The sequence below is a fragment of the Mustela putorius genome, unplaced genomic scaffold (assembly GCF_011764305.1).
Source record: "Mustela putorius furo isolate JIRA1106 unplaced genomic scaffold, ASM1176430v1.1 tig00003845_pilon_pilon_pilon, whole genome shotgun sequence".
Classification (NCBI taxonomy): Eukaryota; Metazoa; Chordata; class Mammalia; order Carnivora; family Mustelidae; genus Mustela; species Mustela putorius.
The window spans coordinates 57,539,382-57,561,885 of NW_025421998.1; the positions used below are offsets into that span (position 1 = coordinate 57,539,382).

A 22,504-nucleotide genomic window follows, 5' to 3' on the forward strand; every position below is an offset into this window, starting at 1 on the left:
ACTAAGTGATTGAAAGGCCATTAAACCCATTAATGGGGTGCTCTTTAAATAAAATAAGTCCCTAAAAGGCATCTTAGACTTGGCAAAGTCAGTAGAGCTGACAGTGTGCTGGCCTGCCCAGGGACCGTAAACAGAACAGAACAAATATGGGGTGGGGGGTGGCAGGCGGGCAGGCAGAGGCTGCGGGAATCAGGAACAATGAATAACTTGGTGCATAAAGGACAAATGTTGCCAGACAAGCTTAATGGCTTTTATTTTATTTTTGACAGGATTTACAGAACGGGTAGATGAAGGGAAGTTTGCATCTTGATTTCAGTTAAACATTTGGCACTGCATCCCACCAAATTTCATGCACAAAATTAATTCAAATTGTCTTGGATGGAAGCGTGGTCACATGGGTTGAAAATTGGCTGGCACTCGGTGAACAGCAGGGAGAGAAAGGTGGCTCCCTGTGGCTGGCCTGGTGGTAAGGCCTCATTTTAATTTCTGTCAGAAACTGGGACTCCTCATTCTCCAGCTTCTCCCTCCATAATATTATAACAATAACAACAACATTAACTGATCACATACACTGTTCCAGATTCCAGACACTCTATCTTACTGAGACCCTTTGTTCTTTTTGCCCTTACGTTTCTTTCTTCACTCTCCATCTTCCTTCCCAAGCAGCTAGTCAGGAGTCAAATGTGACTAGAATGTAGAGGATGCGTGGCAAAGAGAAAATGTTCACGAGAAGCGAGAAGAGAGGGGAGCTTCCACCCTCTGACTAGAAACCAGTTCCCCTGAGAGACACTCTTGAGCAAAGGACAAGGTGGGGCTGAGGGTGTGGGGCTCTGCCTCCCATTTCCTAACCAGAATTGCTGCCTGTGTCTCCCACCACCCACTGCGCCTGAGAGGGGAGTCTCCCGGGGACGGTCACAGAGGCTGCCACCACCAGTGGGCTCAGAAGCAGAGAACGGCAAGGTCCGGCTGGACCATCTGGCCAAGAACATTGACCTCTCAGCAGTGACCTTCGGGGACTGAAGACGGTGAGTCAGCTGCTCCCTGTCTCTCCTGTCCTGGAGAGGTGAGGACTCAGTAAACAAGTGACTTGCATTATAGGAAAATATTTTCTGGCATGCCTGAGATTGTGGAGGCATTGGAAGACCTACTCCTCACAGAAATGTGGTAAAGGACGGCTCAGGAAACAAATAGGGAGAGGATAAGGAGAGGAGCAGGTTAGGAGCTCGGGCAGGAGCCCCCTCTACTGACATGTTGCCCTCACTGAAGGGTGGTGAGAACCTCCTGGTTCTAGTCCAGGCTGCTGTTTCATGGAAGGCAAAGACCACTCAAAGTCTTTGGTGAGTGGCAACAAATTTGGGGGAATAAATAGCCCAGCTGGGGAAAGCAGTATTCCACAAAGTTCTGTTTTGTTTTATGGTATCACCATAAAAAGTGATCTTCCTCCCTTCCTTCCTTCCTTCGTTCCTTCATTTAGTCAGTGAACATGTATATTGGGAGCCTGTTGTGTGCCAGCCACAAGCTGGAGTCAGGCCTGTGTCTGTTCTCCGAGGGCTGCTGCTGCCTGGTGAGAGCACACACATACAAATGGGCAGTTTAATTCAGGGCTGTTTTTATTTTTAAATGCCCTGAGCATATTCTCCTTGATCCTTCTTCAATAGCACTGAACTTAACTTTTTTCAATTTATGGGATTCAAAGTTTAATATTTGAATTTTTAAAGCCAATGAGCTAGATCAACATATATTTGCTCAATTGAGTTTTGACAAAGGCATTGAAGCAGTTCAATTGGAAAAGGGTAGTTTTTTCAACAATTGATGCAGAAATAGCTGGATATTTATATGGAAAAAAAAAAGTGAATCTTGACCTTTATCCCACATTATACACAAAAGATAATTGAAAGGACTAATATGTCTAAATAAAAAGCTGGAGTTATAGAACATAGAAGAAAAGAAAGGATACTGTCTTCATGATTTTGTCTTATTTAAGTTTTCTTAGGACACAAAAAGCAATAATCATTAAAAGAGAGATAAATTTGGGAGTGCTGACAGATGGTAGCTACACTTACTGTGTCAGAACTGCATAATGTAGAGAACCATCATATCACTCTGTTGTACATATGAAACTAAAGTAATATTGTAAAAAAAGATAAATTTGACTTGATTAAAATTAAAAATTTTTATTCTTTGAAAGGTACCATGAAAGATCGAATAAGCAAGCCAGATAAATGTTAACAAAACGTATATCTCATCACAAAAACAAAAACTTGTATCCAGAATATAGAAAGACCTCTTACAATTCAGTAACACACACACCCACGCACTCACAAAACCCCAACTTGGTTTTTAAAAATGGGCAAAAAAAATATGAAGAGAAATTTCACAAAAGAAATTGTGTAAAAGGCCAAAAAGCACATGAAGAGCTATTCAACATTTCATCTCATCAGGTAACTAAAAATGAAAACCACAACAAAATATTACAACATGCCCATAAGAGCAGGGAATCTTTAAAAAGACCGACAATACCAAGTGTTAGCGAGTGTGTGGAGCAACTGGAACTCTCGCATGCTGTTATGGGCATGTGAAGTGGTCCAACTGCTTTGGAAAACAGCTTGGCAATTTCTTATAAAGTTCATTATACCATTACCATTTATTCAATGATTTCAATCTTAGATAACTAATCAAGAGACATTGAAACATATATCTCAGCAAAAATTTGTGCATCGATGTTCCTAGTAGCTTTATTTCCTTTTTTTCCTTTAGATTTTATTTATTTGAGAAAGAGAGAGACAGAGAGAGAAAGAACATGCACAAGCGGGGAAGAGGCAAGAGAGGGAGAAGCAGGCTCCCCACTGAGCAGAGAGCCTGATGTGGGGCTCTTTCCCAGGACCCCTGGATCATGACCTGAGCCAAGGCCAGGAGCTTAACCAACTGAGTCACCCAGGTGCCCCGTAGTAGCTTTACTTCTAGCAGTTTAAAACCAGAAAGAACCCAAATGGCTGTCAACTGTTCAGTGGATAAGCAAATTGCAGTATAGCCTTGCAATGGAATATTATGCAGAAATAAGGAGAAAAGAACTACCGAGGCGTGAAACAACGTAGATGACTCTTACATACTATGTGCTAGAGATAGGAGCCAGATACCAAAGCCTACATACATGATGTATGATTTCATTTCTACTTAATCATTGAGAAAGTAAAACCAATCTGTAGTGACAAGAGAGCAGAGCAATACTTTCTTAGGGGTAGGGTGGAGAGACTGACCACAGCAGTGTACAAGAAGACTTTTTGGAGTGTTGGAGATAGTCCATTTCTTACTTGGGTGATTGTTACATTAGGGGTGCATACATTTGTTAAAACTCACTGAACTGTATAAAGAGGGGGCATTCTATTGTATGTCATTATACCTCAATGAAATGGATTTAAAATGAAAAATTAATCACAAGCATTTGAATAAATAATAGCATTTATTTTCATTAAGTGTTCAAAATATACAAGCCAATTTTTTAACCAAATTTTTTCATAGATTGAAATGCAGAAATATTACATATGAGAAAACTCCACATCTTGACTGAATTCTCACTGAAATCTCAGGCTCTGGAAAACAATGATGCATTCATCACATAAGTAAGAAAGAATAGGAGAGGAAGACCTCCCTTATAATCATTCCAAGGATCATTCGATTCCTACTTAATTGAGTTTTCCCCCACCCAGATGCCCAGGAGAGGTAGGAAACAGGGTATTTATCTACGCAGCACAACAAATTCATAAATACTAAATTTGCTTCCTCCCATCTCCTTCTATAATTTCTACAGTTTTGTAGAATATAGAACAGATTGGCTTCCATTAGAGCCAGGAGAAGGGAAAGGGAATTGCCACACTGGCTTGAGAGAACTATCTGATAAAAATACAACTTTCTTTTATTGTGTGGCAAAGTAGCCAAGAGTTTCAAAGTAAACATACTATATATTTTGCTTTGAGCATTATATTTCATTGACAAATAGTATAAGTTTTATAACACAGCCTGCCGACATCTGTTATAAACAAGGTTTTGGAATAGGTTTTGGGCACATTCCCCCTCACCAAAAGCTAGATTAAAATGCCTTCATGCTGTGGGCTGGATGCCCGTAGTGTGCTATGGAACACACATAGATCAGAAAACTGTGTGCAGCGAGGACTTCGTGGAGGAAGAGTCCTGAAGGTTCAAGAAAAGAATTCACTGTGAAAGTAAGCTATGTCACCCTTATGGGATTTGGTATGTTGGTAGGAGTGAATTTTTTGTCTCTGTTTTCCAAGTGAATGGCCTTGTGCATGACTCATGTTTTAGAGGACAGGGGTAAACCCTTCACTGTGTGTTGTCTTGGTATCTAAGATTGTGAACAATTCTTCCTTTGTAAGTTCCTTAAACAAAAGCTATCCCCTTTGCCTAGGCTCCTGTCTGGACCCCGGGGGAGCAGCCTTAGTAGCTGATTTGCATGTGGTTCCTGATGAGGGTCCCCACGATCCATATTTGCCTTCAGTCTTGCCTGTTTAAGGGGTAGCAGATAGGCCCAGCTGGTGCATGGCCAATAGGGTAAAAACCCTGCCCTATGTAACTGTTTATGAATATGTTGTGTGAGGGAGTGCAGTGGGGGCGAGCGCCTTTGCAGACCCGCTCCTCACCCGATATCCCTGTAAAGACAGCGGAACTATTTTTCTCTGATGAAACAGTAAGAGAAGTCTAAAAGATGTCCAAGGTCACCTTCTATGCACTGTCTGGGCAGGCAGGCTTGTCCCTGGGATTACATCTGTGTTTTTCTTTGTACTAGCTTCAAAATACAGACAGTTTCCAAAGATCTATCCGAGGTCCTTGTCTCTGCTCTTGACCCTTGGCAATCCCACTCACCTCACAGCTTCCTCTTTCATCTGCGTCTACCCAGTGCCTGACATTGAGTCTTTCAAAGTGAGTCTAACTTGAGTGGGGGCCTCTGGATGCTCTCAATCATGCAGGAGGCCAAAGGTGGCCCCCTTATTAGGTAACTAGTTTATGACAGACGTGTGCTCACAGTATAGGCTGCAGAAAGGCAGGACAGAAGGCAGGGTCAGGGGAGTGTTTGTAGAGTGGTGATGATCTTGAAAGACAAAGAGGGAGTTGGCCAGGGGAGAAAGGGGTCAGAAAGGGGAAGGGCATTCCAGGTAGAAGAATAGTTATGAACAAAGGCATCAAATTGCCTTGGGGAATTACAAGCATAGTGGTTTGAATTAAAATACTCATAGCAAATTCCCATAGAGCTCTTATTAGCTACCAAGAACTGTCCGAGCTTTTTTTCCTTATTCCTACCTATCCTTCAAAACCCAACCCAAATGATGCAACCCCTACCAACCCTTTCCTGTCCTCTCTTCATGGAAACAAACCTCACTTTCTTTTGGACTTACATAGCATTTGACTTGTGACATTTATTTCTTTATCTTGTAGTTTAGTTAATAAAGTATCTCTGATATACTGTATTTGTCTACGTGGCCTGAGAGCCTGGAAACAGGCAGATAGATGCATGTTTTGTATCTCTCTCTAGATACCCAGCACAATACCCTGCACATGGTTGCTACTAAAAAAAATTTGTTCATACCGAGTGAATGAGTGGATGAGTGAATGGTCTCTTCAGGCAGTATCCTGGTAACTCACTATCACTTTATCTTCTTGAAACCAGCTGTGACTTAAGATTCTTTCTGTAGTATAGGATTTTTTTATTCCTTATAGGAAAAGTTGTTCTTATCCATGTCCAGAGTCATTGCACACATTTTAACTTGGCCCAGGTTTACCCTGTGAATCAAACTGTTTTGGTGGTCCTTCATTTTCCTAAATTCACCTTCTCTATAACTCCATTCTGTAGAAAATCTCTTTACTTTCCTCTCTTTCTATTGGGTGGGTTTCAGGTTCCCCTGTGATTCCAGGTGACAGTGTCTTTCTTGAAATTACCTCATCACAGCCGATGAACACCCTGAGTTTTGCCCAGAGAACGTCTAGATAGTCACTCCCAAGGTACACAGTGTTTCTGTCCTCACACTTCATGTCTCAGACCCTGATTCCTTTAAGTGCTCCAAGGCTGTCCCACATCTGCCTACGCCTTCCATGTCTCCTCGAACTCACCTACTCCCTCGGCCCTAAGGACTCTCCACCATCTTGGTGACATGGACGTTATGTCCATTTCTAGTTGTCATTTTTTTCCCCCAGGAAAGCTTTCAAGGATCTAAAATCAACTGTTTTCCTCTCATATTCTGCATGATCTTAGGGTTTTCTCCATTCCATATATCATGAAAAGCACTTGGCTTAATGGTTTTTGCTTTTATTCTCTCCTATCCCCTCATAGGAACTATTGCCTTCCGCTCCCTCAGATACATCAAAGCCCAGACTTTCATTTCAAGGACATCAATATTAATTGAGCATACATGTGCCAAGCAATGCGAATAGTTTGGTGGGGAAGAGAGACGTGTGGAAAGGACTCCGTGTGTTTGATGCCCAGGGACCGGGGAGAAGGGGAGAGAGGTATGCGCTGGAGGAACTGGTGCTGGAGTTCAGTTGTGAAGAAGATGGAGCCAGGTGCATGGCAAGGGATGGCAGAAGGCAGAGGGTTGTGGAGGAAAGGGAGGGAACATTCCAGACAGAGGGGAGAGAATATAGGACTGGTCTTGTTTATGAAGCCCCATCTCTCTCTCTCAACGCTCCTGATAAATTGCCTTGGGTATTTCTCTTAACAGACATCTGGTCTCCCCAGCTCTATTGTTAAGTGTCTTAAGAACAAAGATGCTGCCACTTCCTTGGGATTGAGAGAAATTGCTAGAAGTAGCAGGAACTATTAAGAAGAACAGTCGCTGGGTAGGTGTTGGAGGGGTGAGTGAAAGGTCTGCAGAGGCGGGCTCCTTTAAATGAAATGGTAGGTTCTGCCCCCCGTGTGTAAAGGCACTCCTGCCTTGAAATGAAGAGTGAACAGACGATCAATAGCTTCTAGCTTCTGGCCTGGGTGTGGTAACATCCAGCCCATTAATATACTGTTGGGCCCTTTCCACGGACATTTGTTTCCCGAAGCTGTGCTACAGCATTCCTGAGGTCCTTGGCTTCCTCTCCTACTGTTTGCATACCCTCAGGGAGGAAGGGCTCTCTCTCTCTCTCTCTCTCTCTGTTTATGAACAAGGTAATGTGTGTCAAATTGCCTTGGCTTCACCAGGCAATTGTGCACCTTTAAAAGGTACGGGGAAATGTTTCTCTGCGGTCAGATTGGCCCATAATGCACATCTGTTCTCTTGACCAAACTCCAGCCATCTGCCCTCGCTTAGCTGCTAACTCTACAACCCATCCCTGGCCAGGGGCCAGGCCCAGCAGGACAGTCTCTGTGTGGCCAGCCGGCTGGGCTGTCCCGAGGCACTGGAAGGTGGCAGTCAGAGGACTCCAAATTCATGGGTCCTCATAGCTTCAGGGCATCCCCCGGAAATCTACAAAGGGCTCAGGAGGGACCCCAGGAGAAAAGGAGAGAAGTGAAGAGGATTTACTTGAGGAAAAGGAATGAAAACTGCCGTAGGGAAGATCAGGGTGGAAATTGAAACCAGGATCTGTTTGTTTTTTCCTTTTAGAAGTTTACCTGCGAGGGGCACCTGGGTGGCTCACTGGGTTAAAGCCTCTGCCTTTGGCTTAGGTCATGATCCCAGGGTCCTGGGATCGAGCCCCTGCATCGGGCTGTCTGCTCCACGGAGAGCCTGCTTCCTTCTCTCTCTCTGCCTGCCTCTCTGCCTACTTGTGACCTCTGTCTGTCAAGTGAATGAATGAAATCTTTAAAAAAAAAAAAAAGTTTACCTGCGAGGGGGTTGAATTTGGTTACAGACCTATTTTTGTTCTTCCCTGAACTCTGGCTTTCCCCAGATTCCATGCATGGGTTCTACACTTCAGTAAATCCCTGTGAACAAGGCGCAGCCACCACTGGGTACAATTAAGCCCAGTTGCCTTCATAGAGGATTTCATTTCTGAACACCTCCGTACCACACCTCACCACTTCTCACCATCCCACTACCTCTTCCCCTTTCCTAGGGGCTCCGCCACTCCTCTAGGTGACGTAGCCTGGCGCCATGCTTCTGCTCTTGCCCCACTGTGGCCTAGTCTCAACAAGGGTGCCAGAGTTTGCCTCTTAAAACAGGGCAGACCCTGTCACGTCTCAGTGTGAAATCTTCCAGCGGCTTTCCCCCAACACAGAATAGAAGTCCAGGTCCCCCTCTTGGTCACTGGGGCCCTCCTGACCTCAGTTCCCCCCCCCACCTTGCTCACTGATCCAACCACGCTGACCTTCTTCTGTCCCTTTCATGGACACTCCTCCCCCAGATATCTTTGCTTCCTTGTTCAGCTGGCCCCTTAGGTCACTCTCTCACCGTCTTCTGGTCTGTGCTCAAATGTTGCCGCTTCCACGGGGCCCTGCTGTCATCCCTGTTTGTGGTTGCTCTCGTGGCCCGGATGGGGATGGGTTCCTGCAGCCTGGTCTTAACATTTCCTCCTGAGTATCAGACTTCCTTGTTGGGGACCCCATGGCTCCTGAGTTATGGCTCCTGATGGGGGAACGTAATGGGGAATATACCCCGGTACCTGTTCTCTAAATCCCTTAAAGGGCTGGTTAAAGCACACACCCCCATGTCTGAATCAGGGTGTCTGGGGCAGGGCCTGAGAATTTGCATTTCTAACCTCTTCAGTGACATCTTAAGTACGCTGATGCTGCTGGTCCAGAGGTCACACTCCGAAGCTGTGGGATGAAAGCACGAGAGGAAGGTGCTGGATTTATTCTCCGTTGCCTCCTCCTCTGTGGTAGCTTTGAAAATGTCTTCTCTCTGAAAAATGGCAGCAGGTTGCTATGTGAATGGGGTAACATGTGACTGAACCCCTCTCCTTGGACGTGGCCCTTTTATTATTCCGTTCCCTCAGCTCAGAATGCCCCCTCCCATGCTCTGGCCATCCAGAGCCCCCTGGGACCAGGTTGAGAGCCACCTTCTCCAGGAGCTCTTCAAGACCCTGACCACTAACTTCTGCACCTGTCACACCCCACCTTGGGTTGTTGACAATGTGTGATCGCCTTATCCCCCTGAAAGTGGGAGTGCGTGTGTGTGGCCAGAGAGAGGTCCTGATGTGTTTGGGGATCTCCCGTAGCTGTGCTTTGTGCCTTGTGCTCCGATCCCAGTATCTCCCTTGCCCCAGTGTGTCGGCGGTTTCTCTTTCTGTGGCACAAATTAGAGTTCTACTCCGTGCCTTGAGTTAAGCATCACCTTCCTCAGGGACCTTGTTCACGGTGTCAGGTCTCTGGGAGGACAGCAGTCATTCGTGTCTGGAGGTCTTGCCCTCATTCTCCTCACCATTACTGAGAGCATCCCCTCATCGATGCCCAAAACACCAGCGGAGGATCTGTGCCGCGTTGGGAGAGGCCGTCACTGACCCTTCCTCCGGAGAAGACAGCGGACCGAAGTGGGAGGAGGAGATCGTGTGTGTTCGGAGGGACCAGAGAAGAAGAGAGGCAGGATCTCATGATGATGAAGAAATGTGGGCTTTGAGGCAGGCAGGATTTGTTTGAATCCTAACCCGGCCTGTTATTAGCTTTTTGATCTTGGGCAAGGGATCCATTTCTCGGCCCTCAGTTTCCTCATTTATCAAGCAGGTATAATGCCAACTCCCACAGGTGTTTGTCACAAGGAAAGGGCGCTACAGATTGCCAAGTCTCTGGCGCAGTGGCTAGCAGAGATGACATGTGCAAGGACCCGCAGCGACTGCAATGAGCAGTGGGGAAGGGGACCGACATTTCCTAGCTGAGTTTGCTGAGTTTCTCCCCTTCCAAGTTTCTGCACTTGGACCTGCTTGCGGACAGTAGGGCCAAGATGAGGCTCCCTTGTGATGCTGTTCTGTCGGGACAGTGATTTCCATGAGCATCCGTGAGCACTTGCTGACCACGGCATGGTGTGAAAGGAGCCAGGAGAGAATTGTTAAAAAATGGGTCAGACCCAGTCTCGGGGTGTTCACAGCCTAGAAGACCAAGTTCTTGTTGGATGGTGGGATTTTCCCAGACGTCCTTTCATTCCGTCCTTCACAAATCCTTACTGCCCTTCCAATCTAATAACAAGAGAAGACACACCCGGGATGTACAATGTATATCTTCCTGATTGTCAAAAATTAAGCAGTCCATCTGAAAACATGAGTGTTGGGGAAGCTGCGGACTAAGGGGGCCTCTCATACACGGCCAGTGGGAGTCTAAATTGACACTATCACTTTGAAAGCAATTTGGAACCAATTTGAACATCCATATAGACCTGACAACCCAGCAATTCCACTCCCGTCATACACCTGGAGAGTCTCTTCACATATGACCTTGAAGACACATGAGGAGTGAAAACAAAACAAAACAGCCCAAACGTCCATCAGCAGAAGACTGGATAGATAACTGGTGGTCTTTACATAGAGTAGAACAGTCTATGGGAATGAGAGTGACCAAACTCGCTCTCCTTGTCAGTCTGGCTCCGTCTTGGGTAACATAATATTGCGTGAACAAAGCAAGGAGTGGGAGGCTACTTAGAGTGGGATGATAATGTGGAAAAGCTTCAAAAGCAAAACCGAACAATATCTTATTTAGGATTATATATATAACATATATATGATAAATTGTTTTTTTTAAATCAAACGGTAAGCACAGTTTGGTACAGGAGGGGAGCGCAGAGCATAGGTGTGTGCACCGACGTTGGTAATATTCTACACCTTGAGCTGCGTGGTGGATTCATTAGCACTTGTTTATTTTGTTGTTTTGCTTCCTATCTAATACTCTTATGAATGTATCAAACATCATACTACTTTTTCAGTCTGGCTTTGGAGGCAGGCAGGCAGGGGCGGGCATCTCATTTCCCACATAATCTTGGGTTGTTACTTCCTTTCTCAAACCTGTAATACTCAAATCTATCATCTTTGGGAGCTTACTAGATGCTAGCCACTGTGCTATGTGCTTTCCCTCTAACATCTGAAGTTAGTTCTTGCAAAGTCTCTTTGATGTGCATAGTGTTCCCATTTTACAGACGAGGAACTGAGGCTGAGGCCAGGAAACTCACCAAAGGATCAGCCAGTGAGTGGCAAGGCAAGAATTCCAAGACAAGCCTCCAGCCAGATACTGTAACCCTTCCACATTCGTGGAACCAGGACCATTTTCATACTGTGTCACAGGGTGGTTCCGAGTCCTGAGTGTTTATGCACTTGCAAAGCCCGTAACAAAGGCCCGTGGAGTGCTAGAAGCTGGTAGGAGCTCCCATCCTGTTCCTCTAAGGAGGCACTGCTTTTCAGACTCAGCTGGGGTTCGCATGGAAGCGGGGGCTGAGGGTCTGGTGCATGGGGCTTTACCCTGAACCAGCTTTCCTATGGACATTTTGGGGTTTGCAGCCTTAAGTGTGCGGAGGTTTAGTAAAACAAAGAATCCTCACTCCAGGTTGGATTTTAAATGCACCTGAACTGGGAACACAGGGTAGTGGTTCCGCAGAACATGCAGGTCTTTACTGTTCTACACTTGGAAGGAAGCTGCGTGTTCCCCCGTGCTTGCCATGGGGATGTGAGTCAATGCCGTGTGGGACAGGCACCCGCATAGGCCACCAGGGAGATAGGCAAGCACAGGCACTTTGATCACCTTCAATTAGAGCAGCTTAACTGGCTTCTTTCTCATTAGAAATATGGGGACAGCATTTAATGCCCCCACGGGCCTCTTGTCTGGTTGATAAAATCTTCCCATCTGTTTCCAGCATTGGATCCCTCCAGCTTCTTAAAAGCCCAATCAGAGGCTTTGCCTTAACTAGGAGAGAGCCAGGGTATGGGTAGGTTAAATGCAGGAATTTCTGCTGGCTTCAGCACAGTGGTTTCTGGAACTCATTGGTTTGGGTTTCTTGTTTTTGTTTTTGTTTTTTTTTTTAAGCAAATTGACTCCGAGGTTAGTTCCCTTTCTAGTTGATTAATCTCTTATGCTTGGCAATTACATATATTTAGAAAGTGGGTAGGATTTGGTTCTCCTGCAATAGAACTAATTTGCCATTTGTGGTAAAGAGCAAAATTCCAGAGTCTATGGTGTGCAAAGCAATGGGTTTTGCCTTTCTTAGATGTACACCCTGGGCTTATGATTCTTGCACTAATCGTAGTTAAATTAGAGTGACTGGCTTGTTTATTTTAGATAATTTATAGCCATTCTGTGTTTTTTCCCGTTGCCTTAGAGAGGAAAGACAAAGCCACCATTTGTAGAATGCTCATTATGTTCTGGGCTTTTTATGTGTATTATTTAATTTCTTTCTCATGACATCTCTGGAGGAAAGCATTATAGGCTTTATTTCACAGACGGGAAGCCCGGCTAAGAACATGTCATGTTCAAGTTTACAGTTAGTAGAGGAGCTAGGGTTTGACCTCAGGCCAGCTGGCCCCACAGCCTTCCACTAAGTATACCGCTTCCCAGGCCTTCCAGTATGGGCCGAAAAAACGGAGCTGGAGCAATGAGGGAGCTGGCCCTGTTGTTTGGGAGGTTGACTGTAAGCATTTCTGTTACTACTCTATGTAATGAAAAGTTTCTTTTGCCCCATAGTATCTTGGTCTCACTAGTATTTTGTGTTGTAATATGATGTTCTTTTGGGTTCCCAACACAGCTCAATCACTCACCTTCTCCACATAACAAATTCCTCATTGATAAAACTGTGCTAATCATAGTATTTAGTTGTTAGTTGCTATGAGTTAAGTAAGGCACCGGTATGTGTGTGGGTGCCAAGTAAGGCTCAGTAAGGGGTCATCTGTTATTGTTGTCGTCCCTGAATGGCACACCTTCTGTGGCTAGTCAGGAGGAGCTCATCGTGCTCTGCAAGCCTTGCAATTCCTGAGTCTGTGTCACAATATATTATTAAGAAAACATGACTCTAAGATACTCTTTCTATTTGGAAGGTGATTGTTGGCGTTGGATTTTATGGCTTTCGCGTGTTTGTTTCCTTTATGGAGTGTATAACTTGGGAGATGTATACATTAAGCTCCCTATTCTTTGCAACAACTGTGTCTTTCATTCTCTTGCCTGCTGCCAAATATTTATGCAGTATTGGATAAATTCATTCACTTATTCAGTGAATATTCAGCTCCTACTTCGTCTTCCTAGGGCCTCGGAATGTATTCCCTAGGTTCCTGTGCACAAGGAGGCCAAGTTCTAGGGCAGGGAGACATATACTTCCATAAAGAGTCATATCATTCATCTCACTTCATATCACATATAGGAAATATGTTGGAGCCAGGAGAGGAAGCAGCTATCTGTGTCTGGAGGAAAGGGGGAGAGCAAGGAAGACTTTGAGATGGAGGAAACCCGGGGAGAGGAATGGGAGGCGTGTGACATTCTTTGTCTCAAGACGAAGGGGTGTGATAGGGTCAAACGCAGGTTACATGTGAGGGAGGCCAAAGGCAAGCCAAGTAAGGCCAACAGTCCCGATTAAGAAGGAATTTCCAGGCCACACCAAGGATCTGGGGCTTTATATGTACACACCCAGGGAACCTGACAAGGATTTAATGGAATGGGAGCATCAGATTTCCACTGTAGCAAGAAAGGCTGAGACTAGAGGCAGAGAGACCAGTTAATAATAAGAGCCGCTTGTGTTTTAACTCAGTCTTCAAAAGTACACTATGAAGTAGGTACTGCTATTATCACTTTACTGATAAAGAAGCTGAAATACAGAGAAGAAACTAGCCCAAGGTTCACATTGTGACTAAGAAGGGGCCACTTGGATTTGAACCCTATCAGCGTGACTCCAGAGTCTGCAGATAGAAACGCTAGACAATGGTGTCTCACTAGAACTCTGCTGTCTAAGAAACGTCGGTAATAGTCCTCATGAGAGATGGTGAATACTGACCCACCTGTGTAGCCCTGAGGCTGCAGGGTCAGGGACAATTGTCCTCTGTAGCAGAGGTTGCTACATGTCCCCTCAACATGCATTCTCTCTTAGAACTCCCCATTCTTATCTGAGCACCTGACTGCCTGGTATAGAGATTATAATCCCCAGCTCTCCTTGCAGTTGGGTGTGGCCATGAGGCAAAGTTTTGGCAAGTGAAATATTTAGGAGTGTCATATGACAGCTTCTGGAGAATTTCCTCATGATTGGCACATGCCGTTTGCCTCCTTTTTCCTGATCCCTTTCTCCATCCTGGTTTGTGGAATGTGGATGCGATGGCTACCATCTTGGATCATGGCAGCAGGAGTCACTCCCCGGAAGGAGCTCAGACACTTGCAGTCTGGGTGAAGGAGAACTCCTACACCAGTCTGAACTGCCTTCCCTGGGATTTTCCCTGAGAGAGACGTCATCTTTATTTTGCTTCAGACAGTGTTATTTTGGGTCTTTGTTGTTTTTGGCCAAACCTAACTCTTACCAATACATCCCCCAACTTCCCAGAGGAAAATGATAAATGTTGGAAATATGATAAAGTAGAAGGATCAATGTAAATGAAATCAGCTCTGCATGTTTGTGAAACAAAAATCACCATTCAATTTGTTTGACAACTGTTTAGAAATCTCAACATTTTTGTCAAGGTAGACGATGAAAACGAGGAAAGCTACTATCAGTGGAAGAGGAAGACCTGATTTCCCAGTGTATCAGGGTCAGGAGGCCCAAGTCTGCCAGCATTCCACTGTGTGGGGTGTCATACTCCTCACTACCACCCCACGGAAAGTGATCACCTGTAGTAGATTTTTTTATTAGTCCCCACCCCCTTCCTGTGATAATAGGATTATACATCCACGCCCTTTGCAACCTGACATTGGCAATGCCTCCTTGTAAAGTAGGTGGATAATACATTCCCTTGCCATTAATTTTAGGGCTTGCCCATGCAACTTGCTTGATCAATAGAATGTTAATGGTGGCAATACAAGTAGAGGCTTTAAATATGCTTGAGTAGTTCTATTTGCTTCTTACACTTCTGCCATGTACTGTGAGAAGGACATGTCCTTGAATGAGATGCTCATATATCAAAATTCATGAATACTCCTTTCAAGTCCGTAGAAAGATGTGAAAATACCAACCTGGAAGCATCATGATCCAAAATGATGGCAGTGATCCTTTTATTTTGGTAACCGCTTCATTCGCATATAATTCAATTCACCCATTTAAAGTATATAATTCGATGGTTCTTTGTATTTTTACAGATTTGAGTAGCGATCATCACAATCAATTTTAGAATACTTCCATCAGCTCCCAGAGAAACCCCATACCCTTTAGCAATTACCTCTTACTCCCCAAATTCCGATCTCTTTCCATCCTGAGGCAACCATGAATATACCTTCTGTTTCTATGGATTTGTCTGTTCTGGACATTTCATATAAATGGGATCATACATTATGTATTCTTTTGTGACTGGCTTCTTTCGCTGAGCGTAATGTTTTAAAGGTTCATCCATGTGATAGCATGAATTGTTACTTCATTCTTATTATTGACAAATAATACTCCACTGTGTGGCCATGCTACATTTTATTCATCCATTCACCAGCTGATAAATTCAGTGGTACTTTTGCGTAACCACAGAAATATGCAGAAGGAAGAAGAGTGGTGCAGTGCACTGATGATGGGACTGGTCATGTCCACATGGAGTTTCACCCACACAAGAGCCCATTTCTCACTGTAAATAAATATGTTGCCATACGATTTAATAAACCAGTCTCTCCAAGACTTACCAACATGAAACAGTGTCTCCAGGTACGATCAACTTACAATTTCACATAGCACATGAAGATTGAAAGTTTCTACTAGGTAATTAAGTCCTTTCTTCTATCTGGTGTGCTGTGTGATACTATCAGAATTCTAGGGACGCCTGGGTGGCTCAGTTGGTTAAGCGGCTGCCTTCGGCTCAGGTCATGATCCCAGCATCCTGGGATCAAGTCCCACATTGGGCTCCTTGCTCAGCAGGGAGCCTGCTTCTCTCTCTGTCTCTGCCTGCCACTCTGTCTGCCTGTGCTCTCTCTCTCTCTCTCTGACAAATAAATAAATAAAATCTTAAAAAAAAAAAAAAGAATTTTAGTGTTACTTCCTCCTTCATGGCCTGTACTCTTCAATATCTTTATTTTACTGAATCAGCAGATTTACTGATACCCAGTTTCAAATATATTTGTCCAAATTGCTCGTGGTCCACCAAGGACTCTGTCATCTCAATGATCATGAGAACACTAGAGTAACTAAGGAGTCCTGGTGTCCCACCAGGTCAGAAATATCAGACTAGAACAATTTTCTTTGGAGCAGTGACTGTCAACCCTAGAGATGGAGTAGCAGTACCTCAGAAATGTACCCTTCAAAGACAGAGCAATATTTTGTCCCATTGCTTTGGTTTAATTTTGATTGAATGGAAGTTTTTATTAAAGAAGGGCAGGAGAATTTCATCTTACCAAAAGTGCTCAGAGACTTGCAACTAGTAGATAGGTAAGTAGGGGCTGGAGATAGAACCCACAGCCAAGTGATTACAGTTAGCAACACTGTATTATAGACTTTAAAGTTGCTAAGTGACTAGATCTCAACTGTTCTCACCACAAAAAAAAAAAATAATAATTATATGACCTGATAGGGGTGTTAGCTAATTCCTCAGCAGTAATCACATTACAATAGATAAATGTATTAAATCAACCTGCTATATACCTTAATCTTACACAACGTTATATAACAATTATATCTCAATAAGAAAATAAAACAATCTTTCATGACAAAAAGTGTTCCGGGGAACATGGGTTTAGAAAGTTTAAAAAAATACTGTGTGAAAAAAAAATACTCCACGGACAATAAACCCCAATGCCTACAGGACCAGACGGGAAGAACAGGTCACATGGAAGGATTGGAAAAAACCTCTATCAAGCTGGAGAATAGAGATCAGCTACATTTTTTAGTTAAATGCTGATACCATTAGACACAGATAATCAAAAGATGGGTAAAAATACACTTAGACATTATGAAATGCACTCTTGAAGAACGCTGTGAAAGAGATTCTAAAGCCCAGTTGAGATCCAGGGAGGACAAATTGGGGATTGATTTGCCATTCCTGATTTAGCTTGGAATATAAAGTCATACGGATCTTCTGGGAAATTTTCCACACATATAGTGAAGAATTCCTGTATGATATCTTGCAGATTTCTCACCTATTTGAGAGAATTTATTCATACAAGCTCATGAGATTATTTTTCAGTTCGAGAACCATCGCGGGAAGAGCATCTCTCCCGTGTTTGGTGCCTTTGCTGATTGGTGGCGGAACAGAAATCTCCCCATTCCACCGATCAAACAGGGACCTCGGGGCTTTCTTCTCACTCACGCAATGCAAAAGCAACCAGACTACATCGCCTCCATTCCCAAAGGGCAGCTCCTTAAAGCGGCTGCGCTCGCCGACCCTTCCCGACCCCTCCCGCCCCTTCCCGAGCTTCCGCAAGGCTGCGGCAGCTCCCCCTGCAGGTAGAAGGAGGAAAAGGGGCCAGAAGTCCGCAGGAGAGGAAGGAAGAGGAAGTGCCGCTGCGAGGAGTAAATCTTCATTACTGTGAAAAAGGGAACCGTGATTTTACTCTCCCCGTTTTTATGAAGTAAAATAAAATGGAAAAGAAGAGCGAGCGAGGTGATGGCTTAGTAAACGGCCTCAAACCTAGCACGTGTTTATTTAAGCGTCTCTGTGCAAACATAACCCTGGGTGTCCGTTAAATCAGCAGGCATGTCAGTTGGTACTTCTGGTTACAGACCATTTTACGGTCATACATCATTCATAGCCGTAAAAGCCGTTTGCCCTCTGTCACCCAACCAATCAGGATCCAGCCAAGAGGAAGCCGAGCAGGAGCCTGGCAGTTTTCTCCGGGCTCCTCTGAATTTCCTCAACCTGGTTCAGCAGAATGTTACAGAAAATTAACTCTCCTGGGTTATTAAGAACCCCTTCCCTCTCCCCCTCCCTACTAGACAGCAGTATATGATTTCAGGCTAATATGTACCCCATCCCAAGCAACACCTTGTGACGTCATCCGGGGCCAAAGCCGCAGGCGCTGCACACGAGGTCGGTGTCACACCTGCTGCTCCGAACCCCCGGAATGAAGGTGCCGGGATAGGGGCACAGCTCGCCCTTCCTGTGCAAGTCACCAAGGCCCACTTCCAGCAGATCTGAAATTGCCGTCAGTGTCGAAGCCACCCAGTGGGTAACCTTGATCTGCCCTTGCACCTCCCTTGCGAGTTCACGTTGCTTCACTCCTCTCCTCCTTGCTGTTATTCTGTGATAGAAACGGAGATGCCTGCCAAGGCCTGATGACCGCCTCGGGCCTTGCAGACCATGCATCTCGCGGTTCTTCCCAAATGCATTTGCCTCCGGATGGTATTTCGCTTGAAATGCCTCCCCAAGTCGCGGGTCCTCCCTTTGTATTTCTTATTCCTTAACTCTTTCTGGGTGCACACCTTCATTCTGAGTAAGCCTCTGGAGCGGTGGACACCACCCCAGGGGGCGCTGGGACAGCCCGGTCCGTGGCCCCCGCTCCATCTCTGCTCGGGTCTGTCCCTGGCCTCTCCAGTCGTAACGGGCTAGGATCAATTTTCCAGTGGCAGCTTGGCAATAATAGTGCAAAATGTATATTAATACAGAAATAGATTGTGAAACTGTCCTTAAACAAACAAATGAGCCACTTTAAAATATTACTGCTATAAATGACCATGACAGTAGCACAGCACATATAATAAAAAATAGCTGCTCAAGAGAAGCTGCTGAATTACTATAGTAATAAACCAGATGTGATTATTATCATTTAACACGGTCATTGAATACCATGAATCCCCGAAGCCATTAAAATATTTATGATTAAACATTTGCTATTCCTTAGAACAGAACATATAGTTGGGTACTAAAAAACTGTTAAAGTATTATTTCAGCTAATATATGCCAGTTCTATAATAGAGGTCAACCAACATTGCCGGAATTCTCTAGAAGAGCGATGAACAGCTGCCTCTCCATATCTTGACATATTTCAGGATGTTTATGCTAGTATTATATACTCTCGTGGTCCTGGGGAGGGTGTATCAACTACACACTGCGAAGGTAAAAATATGTTCCTGTTCTTTATATTCATGAACAGATGTGGGCTTGGGGGCTGTTCTGGTCATTCTTCTAGAAAAAAAAAGCAGATGTAGCAGATGCTTTCAAAGCCCTGTTCATATCACGCGGCATTTGTCTTACGCCTTCTTCAGCAAGCATCTCCACCAGGCGGCCTCCATTTGGCCAGCAGGGGCCCGAAGAAGGGCCAGGGAGTGAATGCCCCTGGGAGGGGCCCTTGAGCCGGGGAGTAAATATCTTGGCCAAACGTATGGACATAGCTCTCTTTCAGGCTCTGCTCTTTGCCTGTACTCTTGACCTGGTTGCTTTCCTGATGATTGTTTTCAGTTAAAATTTTAGTTCTGTTAAATACCAATTGGGTTTGTTACGCTAGGCAAAAATATGGCAGTGTCTTCTCAAATTTAACTGGAGACACTTCTGAGCCACAAGGTCAGTATTCCGGGTATTCTCTTCTCATCTCTCTTCCTGTTTCTCGGCAGTCCCAGCTTCATCAGTGGATGGGGGCCGTTGCCAGGAAAGAACTCATCCATCCTTGGAGTATCCCAGTGACGGCCCAGGAGCAGAGAGCTCCGTGCTGGAAAAGAAGAGCTGAGTGAGAATTCTTCGTCGCTGTTGCTTGAGGTTTACTTGAAGACTTTAATTTTTCATGCTATCAGAACTGGCTATTTCTTATTAAATGGGTACCGACAGTAATCACCATTCCTTGTATCTTTAGAGACATATTTTCCAAGAAATAAGATGCTTGAGTTGCTTCAACCCTGCCAAGGGACAACGCGGTAAGAAACAAAAATGTGGCAATTCTAGAAGGAGATCTATTCCTTACCTGTCGTAAATAGATAAAACACATTGTGTGACTCTTTCGTGTGTCCTAGTTTGCTAGTTGCTTAATTTTCTCATTTGTGAAAGGGCCATAGCAACTGTAAAAATTGATAAAATGTGTATAGATTATTTATATAGACTATGTATGGGTAATAAGCATTTAATAAACAACTTATTAAATGATGAATGAATGGTGAATGTACCCACTATGAAGCTGTTCCACACTATCCTGGTGACAACTAAATTCTTGGCATCAGATATTACCTAGTGGGAACACATTTCATTCCCAGCATGTCTCTCTCTAGCTTCCCATCATATGGTTTGGGCAGTGTCATATATCTCTGTCAAGTGGGTTTCATATTTGCCTTAGACTCCCAGGTTATATTTGTCGAGGTCCATCCTGCTCTTGCTGTGGTTTCTCATTTGTAGGTTTAATAACCTGGGCGGCTGCCTGATATATGTACAGGAAAGCTCACAAAACCTCAGAGTGGAATAAAAAACATTTTCGAAGACCCCTGCTGGCTCAGTCAACCCTAATGAGCTATTAGATCATTAGAGACTCTTTGCCATCAATTAGTCATTAGATCGGCAACCATTGGTTGATGACAGGGCTCTCCTACTTAAAGGGATAGTGCTGCTGGAATGCGAAAGGGCCATTGCTGGCATCTCTGAAAACTCTGAAAAAGTAACTCCACATGGTCTTTTCAACTGTCAGGTACTCCAAAACCTAAAAGGAGGTTCATCTACTATGGCTGCTAAATTTTCAGGTCACCTTGACTTAGTAAGAATTTCCAATTAAAGAAGAACTGAAGGCTTCTTATAGTTTACGTGTAGATATATAGCCCAGGTGGAGTAAGAACAGGTCACATCCTCTTGTCCATGTGCCTTGTCCATGATTTCTGTGACTTCTAGGGCCTCATGTTCTCATGGGTCTTTTCCTCCAATACCTTGTCCTGCTGACCTCAGGACCTGTCTTGGACCTCAAGGCTGCTCTCTTTTTGGCCCTGTGACCACCTGGACATACCCAGTTTCCTGGAGGCCTCCAATTCCTACTCATTGAAGGCACTGTATATGGATCTATGCTGCCAATTGCACTTGTGTGCGTGTGTGTGTCTGTGTGTGCACGCTTGCACATAACCAATGTTACCTAGCCATCCAGCTTGGCAGATAACTAACTGCTAACTAAGAATTGATATTGGGTATCATTTTTGGTACTAGTTCCTTTTTACATCTACATCAAGGGCAAGGCCAGCTTTCCTCCTAAACATCTCCCAGCAGCTGCTCTGCCCTTCTCTCTCAAAATACTCCTTCTCTCTCTCTGATTCTCAGGCTGTACCCAGAGCCTCAAAATCCCTCATCTGCTACTAGGCAGAGCAATTGACCACTGTCTTGGACCCAATCCAAAAGCAAGCAAATGGTCCATATAAGTACTTGCTAAAATGATGATAGTTCTCTCTCCTAAGATGAATTCTGGTGCAGTTCAACTAAGAGATGATTTCCCCCAAATATGTGTAGTATTTGTATAAGTAATAAAAGATCATGTGCATCAGTGCTTGATATATCTTCAGGAATTGTATTGGAGAACTCCATAACCCACAGTGCATCCACCAAGACATAGCACCTTCTGGAATGAACCATGATCTCTTATGGTTAAGCAAGGCCAAAGTTTGTCTCTGTTCAGGTGCATTCCTGAAACTATAATGAACAAATACGATTCCCAGTGTGTAAACTTCTGTCTAAAAGTGCTTCCTGGCTATCTTCAAATGAAAGTAAATGTTATCACCTTTTAAACTGGTAAGAACCTTTTGAAGGAGCATTATTCTGCTAGGAATGTCCGAGACTCAGTGGGGAGGATGAGTGCCCTTTTGAGGTGGGTGGAACTGAGTTGCCAGATCCTCTCTGCCCTAGAGAAGTTGGTGTTTGATAAAGACTCAATTGCTGATGATGTTTACTAGAGAGAGTCTATTAAGTTTAGTTCATTTATCTTCAAATTTACTTTCATGTTCTACAGACAACATAAGTGTTTAGTTCTTTCTGTTAAGAACAGGAACTACAGGGTAAAGTCTGTGTCTTTTTAAAGGTGAAATGTGGGGGCACCTGAGTGGTTTAGTGGGTTAAGCGTCCCATTCTTGGTCTCAGCTCAGGTCTTGATCACAGGGTCATGAGTTCAAGCCTCACAATGGGCTCCACACTGTAAATGAAGCCTCCTTTAAAAAAAAAAAATAGTGAAATGTGGTTCTTTAATATTAATTTTGGGGGGAATCCTGGAATGATTCTTAGCAATAATGACAAAAATCACTTATCACTTTCTGATTTTTTTTTTCTTTTTTTGAACCAGCCTTTGGCTTTATGTGAGGAGCAACACAAAGCCCTGTTGGACATTACCACCCTTTTTCTCATAGCGCCTCCATGAGGCAGGTAGATGACCTTCTATTTTACATGGGAGGATACTGATTTCATTTCACCCACATATTACTTTTTCCAGAAGGCTTCCCTAGCTTCCTCGATTATCACGCTCACCACATTTTATTGTAAATGTTGGTCTATCTGTCAGCCCCACTAGATTCATATGGGCAAGAACCACATCTATGTTGTTACCTGTTACCCACTGTGC

At 44.3% G+C, this 22,504-nt stretch overlaps 1 long non-coding RNA gene across 3 annotated transcripts in view; it reads left to right on the top strand.

The window, feature by feature from the left end:
* The first annotated feature begins 676 nt into the window (after window positions 1-676).
* The window catches only part of LOC101693971, a 31,280-nt gene continuing 9,452 nt past the window's right edge, over window positions 677-22,504 (top strand). Inside the window, exons 1-3 of one of the 3 annotated variants that reach the window (XR_006601348.1) lie at window positions 677-1,025; window positions 19,551-19,692; window positions 19,787-19,847. This is a non-coding gene — a long non-coding RNA (uncharacterized LOC101693971). Of the gene's footprint in view, window positions 1,026-17,808; window positions 18,166-19,550; window positions 19,848-22,504 lie in introns of those variants that run through there. The other 2 variants (XR_200194.3, XR_006601349.1) reach the window with 2 other exon arrangements.